Here is a 9,614-nt window from a genome sequence, read left to right on the forward strand (position 1 = left end):
GATTGGTATAGCGCTAAATAAATAGATTAGTTTAGGTAATATTGTCATCTTTATTATATTTGCTAGCCCTATCCAAGAGCATTTAATATTTTTCCAATTGGTTAGATCAGACTTAATTTGTGTAAAAAGTGGTCTGTAATTTTGCTCATAAAGTTTCTGATTTTCCCTTGGCAGATAGATAACTAAATATTTTATATTATCAGTAGTTACTTTAAATGGAATTTCTCTTTGTAACTCTGACTGTTGGATTTTGTTAGTGATATATAAGAATGCTGATGACTTATGTGGGTTTATTTTATACCACAACTTTCTAAAGTTGTGGATTATTTCTAATAACTTTTAGCAGAATCTCTGGGGTTCTCTAAGTATACCATCATGTCATCGGCAAAGAGTGATAATTTGGCTTCCTCATTGCCTATTCTTATTCCTTTAATCTCTTTCTCAGCTCTTATTGCTAAAGCTAGCGTTTCTAATACAATATTAAATAGTAACGGTGATAGTGGGCAACCTTGTTTCACTCCAGATCTTATTGGGAATGGTTGCAGTTTGTCTCCATTACATATGATGCTTACTGATGGTTTTAAATAGATGCTAACGATTATTTTAAGGAAAAGTCCATTTATTCCTATACTCTCAAGTGTTTTTAATAGGAATGGATGTTGGATTTTATCAAATGCTTTTTCTGCATCTATTGAGATGATCGTATGGTTTTTGCTAATTTGGTTATTAACATGGCCAATAATATAATTGGCCATGTTAATAACCAATTATATCAATTATATCAATATAGATAGTTTTCCTAATATTGAACCAGCCCTGCATTCCTGGTATAAATCCTACTTGATCATAGTGTATTATCTTGGAGATGATTTTCTGTAGTCTTTTTGCTAATATCTTGTTTAAGATTTTAGCATCAATATTCATTAGGAGATTGGTCTATAATTTTCTTCTCTGTTTTCAGCCTACCTGGTTTAGGTATCAGTACCATGTCTGTGTCATAGAAGGAATTTGGTAGGACCTCATTCCCTATTTTATCAAATAATTTATATAGCATTGGGGCCAATTGTTCTTTAAATGTTTGGTAAAATTCATGTAAATCCATCTGGTCCTGGGGATTTTTTCTTAGGGAGTTGTTTAATTGCCTGTTCTATTTCTTTTCCTGAAATGGGACTATTCAAGCAATTTACTTCCTCCTCTGTTAGACTGGGAAGTCTATAGTTTTGGAGGTAGTCATCCATTTCACTTAGGTTATCAAATTTATTGGCATAAAGTTGAGCAAAATAACTCCTTATTATTTCTCTAATTTCCTCTTCATTGGTGGAAAGTTCTCCTTTCATTTTAAGACTACTAATTTCATTTTCCTCTCTCCTTTTTCTAATCAGATTTACAAAGGCTTATCTATTTATTGGCTTTTTCATAGAACCAACTCTTAGTTTTATTAATTAGTTCAATAGTTTTTCACTTTCAATATTTTAATTTCTCCTTTTAATTTTAGAATTTCCAATTTAGTATTTGATTGGGGTTTTAATTTGGTCTTTTTTAGTTTTTTAGTTGCAAGCCAATTGTTAATCTCTTTCTCTGTTTTATTTAAGTAGCCTCTAAGGATATAAAATCTCTTATTACTACTTTGGCTGCATCCCACAAATTTGGTATGATGTCTCATCATTGTCATTATCTTGAGTAAATTATTAATTGTATCTATAATTTGCTGCTTCACCCAATCATTCTTTAAGATGAGATTGTTTAGTTTCCAATTACTTTTTGGTCTATTTCCCAACTTTTGTTGAATGTAGTTTTTATTGCATTATGATCTGAAAAGAAAGCATTTACTATTTCTGCTTTCTTGCACTTAATTTTGAGGTCTTTATGTCCTAATATATGGTCAATTTTTGAATAGGTTCCATGAACTGCTGAGAAGAAAGTATATTCCTTTCTATCTCCATTCAATTTCTCCAAACATCAACATACCTAATTTTTCTAATATTCTATTTACTTTTAATTTCTTTCTTATTTGTTTTGTGGTTTGATTTGTCTAATTCTGAGAGTGCAAGGTTGAGATCTCCTACATTACAGTTTTGTTGTCTATTTCTTCTTGCACTCTCTTAACTTCTCCTTTAGGAAGTTGGATGCCATACCACTTGGTGCATATATATTTAATATTGATATTGCTTCGTTGTTTATGTTACCCTTTAGCAGGATGTAGTTTCCTCTTATCTCTTTTAATTAGATCAATTTTACTTTTGCTTGATCTGAGATAAGGATGGCTACCCTGCTTTTGATTCACCTGAAGCATAATAGATTTTGCTCCAGCCTTTACCTTTACTCTATATGTATCTCCCTGCTTTAAATGTGTTTCTTGTAAACAACATATTGTAGGGTTTGACTTTTGATCCAGTCTGCTATCTGCCTCCTCTTTATGGGGAGTTCATCCCATTCACATTTATGGTTAGAATTACTAAATCTGTATTTCTGCCACCCTAATAACCCCAGATTATGCTTTTACTTATTCTTGCCTCCCCAACCCTCTTTCCCCTTTTAAACTTATGTACCCTCTTGTATCACAATGCTTACCTCTTTATAATCCCTCCCTCCCCTTTGAGTCTTTTCCCTTCCTTCCCTTATTAGTCTTTTTTCTTTTCCATTTTCCTCTCCCTGTTTTTAATGAGGCGAGAGAATTTTCTCTAAAACAAATGTCAATTATTTTTCTTTGAGCTAACTCTGATGAGAGTAAGATTCACACAATGTTCCTCCCCTCTCTAGAATTCCCTCAGATATGATAAGTTTCCTTTGCCCTTTGTGGATGTGGTTTCCCTCTTTTTATCCCTCCTTCCCACCTTATTCTGCCATCATCCCTTTTCCATATCTACTTCCCTTTTTTATGTTATATCAGTACAATCAAATTATACATGTATTCTTTTGTATATCCACAACAGAAATACAATTCTCAAGAGTTATTTTTACCTTTTCTGCATCTCTTGAGTTCTATGGTTGGAGATCAAATTTTTTGTTTAGTTCTGGTTTTTTCTTCAGAAACAAATGGAATTCATTTCTTTCATTAAATGTCCATCTTCTTCCCTGGAAGAAAATGCTCAGCTTAGCTGGGTAGTTTATTCTTGGCTGCATCTCAAGTTCTTGTGCCTTTTGGAATATCATATCCCAGGCCCTTCTTTCCTTTAATGTAGAGGCAGCCAGATCTTGGGTGATCCTTATTGTGGCACCTCGGTATTTAAATGTTTTTTTTTGCTGCTTGTAAAATTTTTTTCTAATCCGATAGTTCTGAAATTTTCACACAATATTCCTTTGGGTTTTATTTTAGGTTTCTTTCAGAAGGTGTTCGATAATTCTTTCAATGCCTATTTTACCTTCTGATTCTATTACATCTGGCAGTTCTCTTTGATGATTTCTTGTAAAATAGTATCTAGGCTCTTTTTTTCATCATAGTTTTCAGAAAGTCCAATAATCCTCAGATTATCTCTCCTAGATCTATTTTCCAAGTCTGTCGTTTTTGCAAGTAGATAAGTTATGGTTTTTTCCAGTTTGTCATTTTTTTGTTTTTGCTTGACTGATTCTTGCTGTCTCAATGAATCATTAGTTTCTATTTGTTCATTTCTAATTTTTAAAGAATTATTTTCTTCATTAGCTTTTTTTACTTCTTTCTGTTTATGTCCAATTGAATTTTTAAGTGTATGGTTTTGGTCTGTGGAATTTTTTTCCATTTCACTAATTTTTTTTTTTTAGTGAATTATTTTCTTTTTCCAATTTACAGATCCTACTTTCTTGCGAGTTCTTTGTCTTTTCCAATTCGCAAATCCTATTTTCTTGCGAGTTCTTTATTTTTTCCAATTCACCAATTTTGTTTCCCTGCACTTCCTGGGAATTTTTTAACTTTTCCAATTCGTATTTCAGGAAGTTGTTGCTCTCTTGTAAGGCTTCTCTTTCCTTTCCCCATTTATCTTCTAACTCTCTTTTGAGACTTTTAATGGTCTCTTCTATGAGAGCATCATGTAAAGGAGGACAGTCTGATGCATTTTTGCTGTTTGAGGTCTCTTCAGGTTTGCTGACCTGCTCTTTTTCTCTGCATAGAAGCTGTCGATTGTTCTTTTCATCTTTTTATTCATGTTTTAAAGCCTTTAGGGTATGTCTCCTAGGCAAGGGGGTTACCAGCTTCCTCTGCAGAGCAGGGAGAGATGTAAACCGATTTCTGGTTCCGAGGTATGGGAGTGCTCTGAGTGAGAGTCTTCCCTTTCCTCAACAGGAAGTGGATTCAGCACTGGCCCAGCTATTGAAGTGCCCAGTAAGGCTGTGTGGGTTAGCGATTGCCCTCGGCTAGAGACTAAGGGGTGAAAGTGTCACTGCCCCAGGCCGGAGCCTCTTGTGGGACTGTGAGTATTAGCAGCTGACCGCAGACCCCAGACCGCCACGAACTCTGCCCAGCGTCTCTGCCTGATGCAAATCGGCCCTGGAAAAGCTCTATGGCCCCAAGCTGAGCCCCCCACTGCGCAGATTGGAGGCTAACCCGGGCTGCGTCCTCCTGCCGTGCAGGATCACAACTGCCCCAAGGAAAAGCCCTGTACTGCGGGTTGGGGCTGCGAGCTTATGCTGAGATCTGTGCTTTCACTTTCGGTTTGAGGCTCTCCTCAGAACCTAATTTCTTTCCCAGTCTGCGCTGATCTCCCCCTGGCCCCAGAACCAACCTTTTTTTGGCGAGACTGCAGATTTTCTTTGGCTGGTGAGTTGTTCTAATTCTTATCTTTACACATTGTAGCAGTCAAGACTATTTTTGAGGCTCGATATAATATTGATAAAGAGGGTAAGAGAAGAGCTTAGAAAGTCGCGTGTGTCTTCTCCACCATCTTGGCTCCGCCCATCCCTTAGACCTTTAATGTGACCCTAATGAACCTCATGGTTAGGCTGCGTGGGGGCCCTGATTGAGGTATTTCTGATCAGCTGATACTGGTCCACCTGTGGGAGTATCCCTCCTCTCCCATTCTGCCATGGCGGCCTTCCTCACTAGAGGTCTCTCCTCTGGAGAGAAAAGTATATTTAATATAAATATTAACTCACCCCAAGTATATATGTTGGGACCCAGAAACTGATCTAATTGTTCTCATAGATCCCTTGGATCTTGCATAAGTGCTTCACGTTTCTCTTCTTCCTTCTTCAGATGTCTAGAGGGATGGGGAAGGAGGGGCGAGGGAATTAATAAATCCTCTAGAAGATTGCTAGATGCTTGCAGGGAGAAGCAATAGGGGTGCTATGATCTGAGAAGGAGGAGAAGCATGTGAGGGAGGGAGAGAGAGAAGAGGGTCCCATGGGTGGGACAGATTCCTGTTCTGCCTTTCCCTTCCCCCACTTCATGTGGTATCTCTCCCAAGTCCACCACTCTTCCAAGCCCACTTTTTATAGCCAAGTCCCCCCAGGATTTAGCCTGCTAGATAAGTTTATGCCCCAACCTCATGAGGTGCCTCTTTTCCCCTGGCAAATGGCAAGTTTCACTAGAAGCTTGAATCTTTCCATAATAAATGTATTACTTATTATTTATTTATTTTTTTACTGAGGCAGTTGGGGTTAAGGGACTAGCCCAGGGTCGCACAGCTAGGAAGTGTTAAGTGTGTGAGGCCAGATTTGAACTCAGGTCCTCCTGAATCCAGGACTGGTACTTTATCCAGTGGACTACCTAGCTGCCCCATTAATCTACCTTTTACCAAAGATAATGGCCAACGTGAGTTTCTCACATGACTGAACCCCAATTTTGGTGCCTATCATCATCTGGCAGGTACTTAACCGACATAATACCTAACAACGTTAGGTTTCAATATTATGACAATAACCCCAAATAATTAAATTAGCAACTTCACGATTTTCATAAGTGATAACCAAACATCATATAACCTATCACAGAAACAGATAGGAATCTCATCCAATTTTAATGTACACACTAATTAAAAAGTTATTTTAAAAATCAGTAATTTACCTCATGATATTCTACCCAGATATTCCATTCAAACTATCAATTTGTATAGCAATCTTTCTTGTCCTTTGTTTTTAAAATCACTTCTTTAAAAAATACAAAGCACACAAACAAACAAACAAACAAAAACCTTTAAAATCCAGTTTGGTTAATATCTAAATAACTTTTGGACCAAATTTCATAAAACTTACATATATGTCCCCTGGAGCTGACAAAATTTTAAAACATAGCTCATGATTTATTTTACAATTTGTAAAATTTGTAAATTTGTAAAAAATTTGTAAAATCTTATACATTTTAGAAAGCAATATACTTCATCTAATTTGCATACATGTGACACCCTCCCCCCCCCAAGGTAAGCTACTGGAATTTTGTTTTAATAACCTATATTTTAAATTAAGATCAAATCAAATACAGCTTTAAATTTCCGGTAATAATGTTTCAATACTTGCACACAAATTCCTAAGATCTTGTGCTTAAAGCAAACCAATTCACAATTCTAGTACATACCATTTAATAGTGTAATGCCAAGAAACTGGAAACTGAATGGATGCCCATCAACTGGAGAATGGCTGAATAAGTTGTGGTATGTGAATATTATGGAATATTATTTTTCTATAAGAAATGATCACGAGGATGATTTCAGAGGCCTGGAGAGACTTACATGAACTGCTGCTAAGTGAAGTGAGCAGAACCAAGAGAACATATACATGGCAACAACAAGATTTTATACAAGGATCAATTCTGATACATGTGGCTCTTCTCAACAATGAGACAATTTAGGCCAGTTCCAATAATCTTGTGATCATGTGAACCATCTGCACCCAGAGAGAGGACTGTGGGAATTGAGTGTGGATCTTTTTGTTGATATTTGCTTGAATTTTATTTCTTTCTCATTTCTCTTCTTATTTGATATGATTCTTGTGCAGCAAGATAATTGTATTGTTGTGCCACAGTTCCCTTTTAATGTCCTGACCCAGTTTCCCTAATTATCCTATTCAGTTACTCTGCCTCAGGTTATAATCATTCCCTCTTAATGTTTCATAGGATAAAGGTTTTATATCTTAGACCTTAGGCTATACTTATTCCCTCTTAATGTTTAATGAGATAAAGGTCTTTATCCATTTTAGACTTCATTAAAATATCAGGACCCTCTCCAGTACCTCCCATTATGTCATCCTAGGTGCCTCCCCCCATTAGGTCATCCTATCCAGGTACCTCCCCCATTAGGTTCTTGTTACCCTATAAAAGATTCTTGTATCAAACATTCTGCTGGATTCTTTGAGATGACAGTCTCCTTCAGCCCTGGGACCAAACATGGATCATTTGGTTCCAGTAAATCTCTCCATTAAATAAACTTCTAAATTGTTCTCTAATCTCTGTCTTGCTCAGTTTCTCTGGTATTACAATATAAATATGTATTCCTGTATTGGATTTGCATAAATTTTTATCATGTCTAACATATGTTGGAATACTTGCCATCTAGGAGAGGAACTGGGGGGAAGAAGGGGAAATTGGAACATAAGATTTTTCAAGAGTCAATGGTGAAAAATTATCCTTGCATATATTTTTGAAAATAAAAATTCTCAACAAAAAATACATTGTTATAAAAATTAGATTATAAAGAATTCTTCATCCTTACTAAACCATAGACATCAGTCTACCTGTGCGACTCAGGCCTGTTTATGATGGATAATGCCAGGATGAAAAGCTTGAAAAGGTTTAAGATGATTAGCCAGGCAGAACACCAGAGGATAATTCCCTGAGTGTTTGTATAAAAGAGAAAAATCATGGTGATGAAGTCCTGCATAGCTAGGTGTGCATTGACAGAGAGGGCCTGAATTACCATGAACAATCTGGAAGTCTACTCAATCCCAGAGGCAAAAAGGGAGGATCCCTGATAGGATTATAAGTGGATCTTTCTGAATCTGACTCTCTTGTTCTTTAAGTGGGCTTGTATTCTACCACATCCCAGGTAAAATTCTTATCTGATTTCTTTGCATTGATAAAACCAACATAAGTCCATATTTACTGCATTTAAATCAGAAAGTCAAATTATGACATCAACACCCAAGGTTATATTTGTCCTAGAAAAGAACCTTTCTGTACCTGCCTAACTTGATAATGCCTATTTGGACCCAAACTCTCCTTTAGAGTTAGTTGACCAGTCTATGGCATAATTACCTACTTCATATACCCTACTGGTATTTTCCTCCTTACTGTCATCTTTCTCCTTAATGATATCTTCCTCCTGGTTACTTGTGAGTTCAAATAGGGAACATATTCCTCATCTTTGATTTAGCCCACTCTTAGTACCATAATAAATTTTTTGCCACTTGATTTGGAAAAACACTAAGCCCACAAATTCTTTTGAGACAAGTGACATGGCCATAACCCAAATATAATTTTGAGGTAACAATTCCCTGTAACACATCATTTTGTGCCAAAACCCCATTAACGGAATTTATTGGGAATAAGATGGTAAAAGGCATCAAAATTAAGAAATAGACATGGAAGAGAGGAATGATTCATTGCTTTCTTTTTTTTTTCAGATCTGCAGGAGAGATAGAGTGGAGACATTGAGGAATAATCAGACTCAGATGCAATGTTGATGACTTTTGCTAAAAATACTTTTTTTTTCCCTTCTCTCATTTTCTTTTTTTTTTTTTTTTTTTGTCATACCAACTGATTGTCTCCAGAAGTGACTGGGGAAGGATATACTTTGTGATTATAAGTGACTATAAGCAAAAGATATTAATAAACCATTTTAAATTTTAAAAGGATAAAAAAATGACCAAGAGAGAGGGATTGAAAGGCAAAAATAGCAACAGAAAAAAAGAGAGGAATTAATTTTAAAAAATGAAAATAATATCATGGGATGATAGAAAAATAAACTACAAAAAAGACAGATCCAGAAGCAAAGAAAGAACCAAAGGCTAAAACTAAGAGAAATACAAAAATTAAAAGAGAAGAACAATCAAGAAGTACAGAAGTCAAAGATACATAATTCAAAATGTGGTAATAAAGAAAAGACACAAGAAAGCTGAAGAAAGCAGAAATATGACTATGAGGGTTATTATGAAAGTGAATATGCAAAAAAAACATTATATTGGCTCAAAGTGTGAGACAAATGAAGAGTGAATAAAGATTGGTGATGAGATAACTGGAGAGACACAGAGACTTAGGAACAGTGTGGGGAGGAGAGGGAAGAAAGACACAGAGAAATAAAGAAAAAGAGATACAGAGGCTCACTTTAAAGGTTGAGGTCTGCTCTTGGGCACAGGAAAAAGTGTCCTGAGTTGCCTCTGTAGGGAGACAGGACTTCAAGCTTCACTGGGGCCAAGGCTGCAGGCTTTCCCATTGCTCTTCCTGAACTTGGCCAAGTCGTGCCTGTAATGCTGGAATTCAGGGGATCACTATTTGCTTTCTCTAGTTTCTTTAAAGGTCTCACAGATTAACTGCTGATCCATTAGCTACAGAATCAGTACTGAGTAGCCAACCCTGATGTAGTGTGTAGGCCTTCAGCCTTTTTACCTCTCTAATCAAGATGAAGGGGAAACAGCCTCCACATAGAACAAGGAGTTGAGTGGGAGAGCAATTTTTACTGAAGTGCACAAAAGTTGTATGTGTAACAAGGAGGAGG

The sequence above is a fragment of the Sarcophilus harrisii genome, chromosome 2, assembly GCF_902635505.1.
Source record: "Sarcophilus harrisii chromosome 2, mSarHar1.11, whole genome shotgun sequence".
NCBI lineage: Eukaryota > Metazoa > Chordata > Mammalia > Dasyuromorphia > Dasyuridae > Sarcophilus > Sarcophilus harrisii.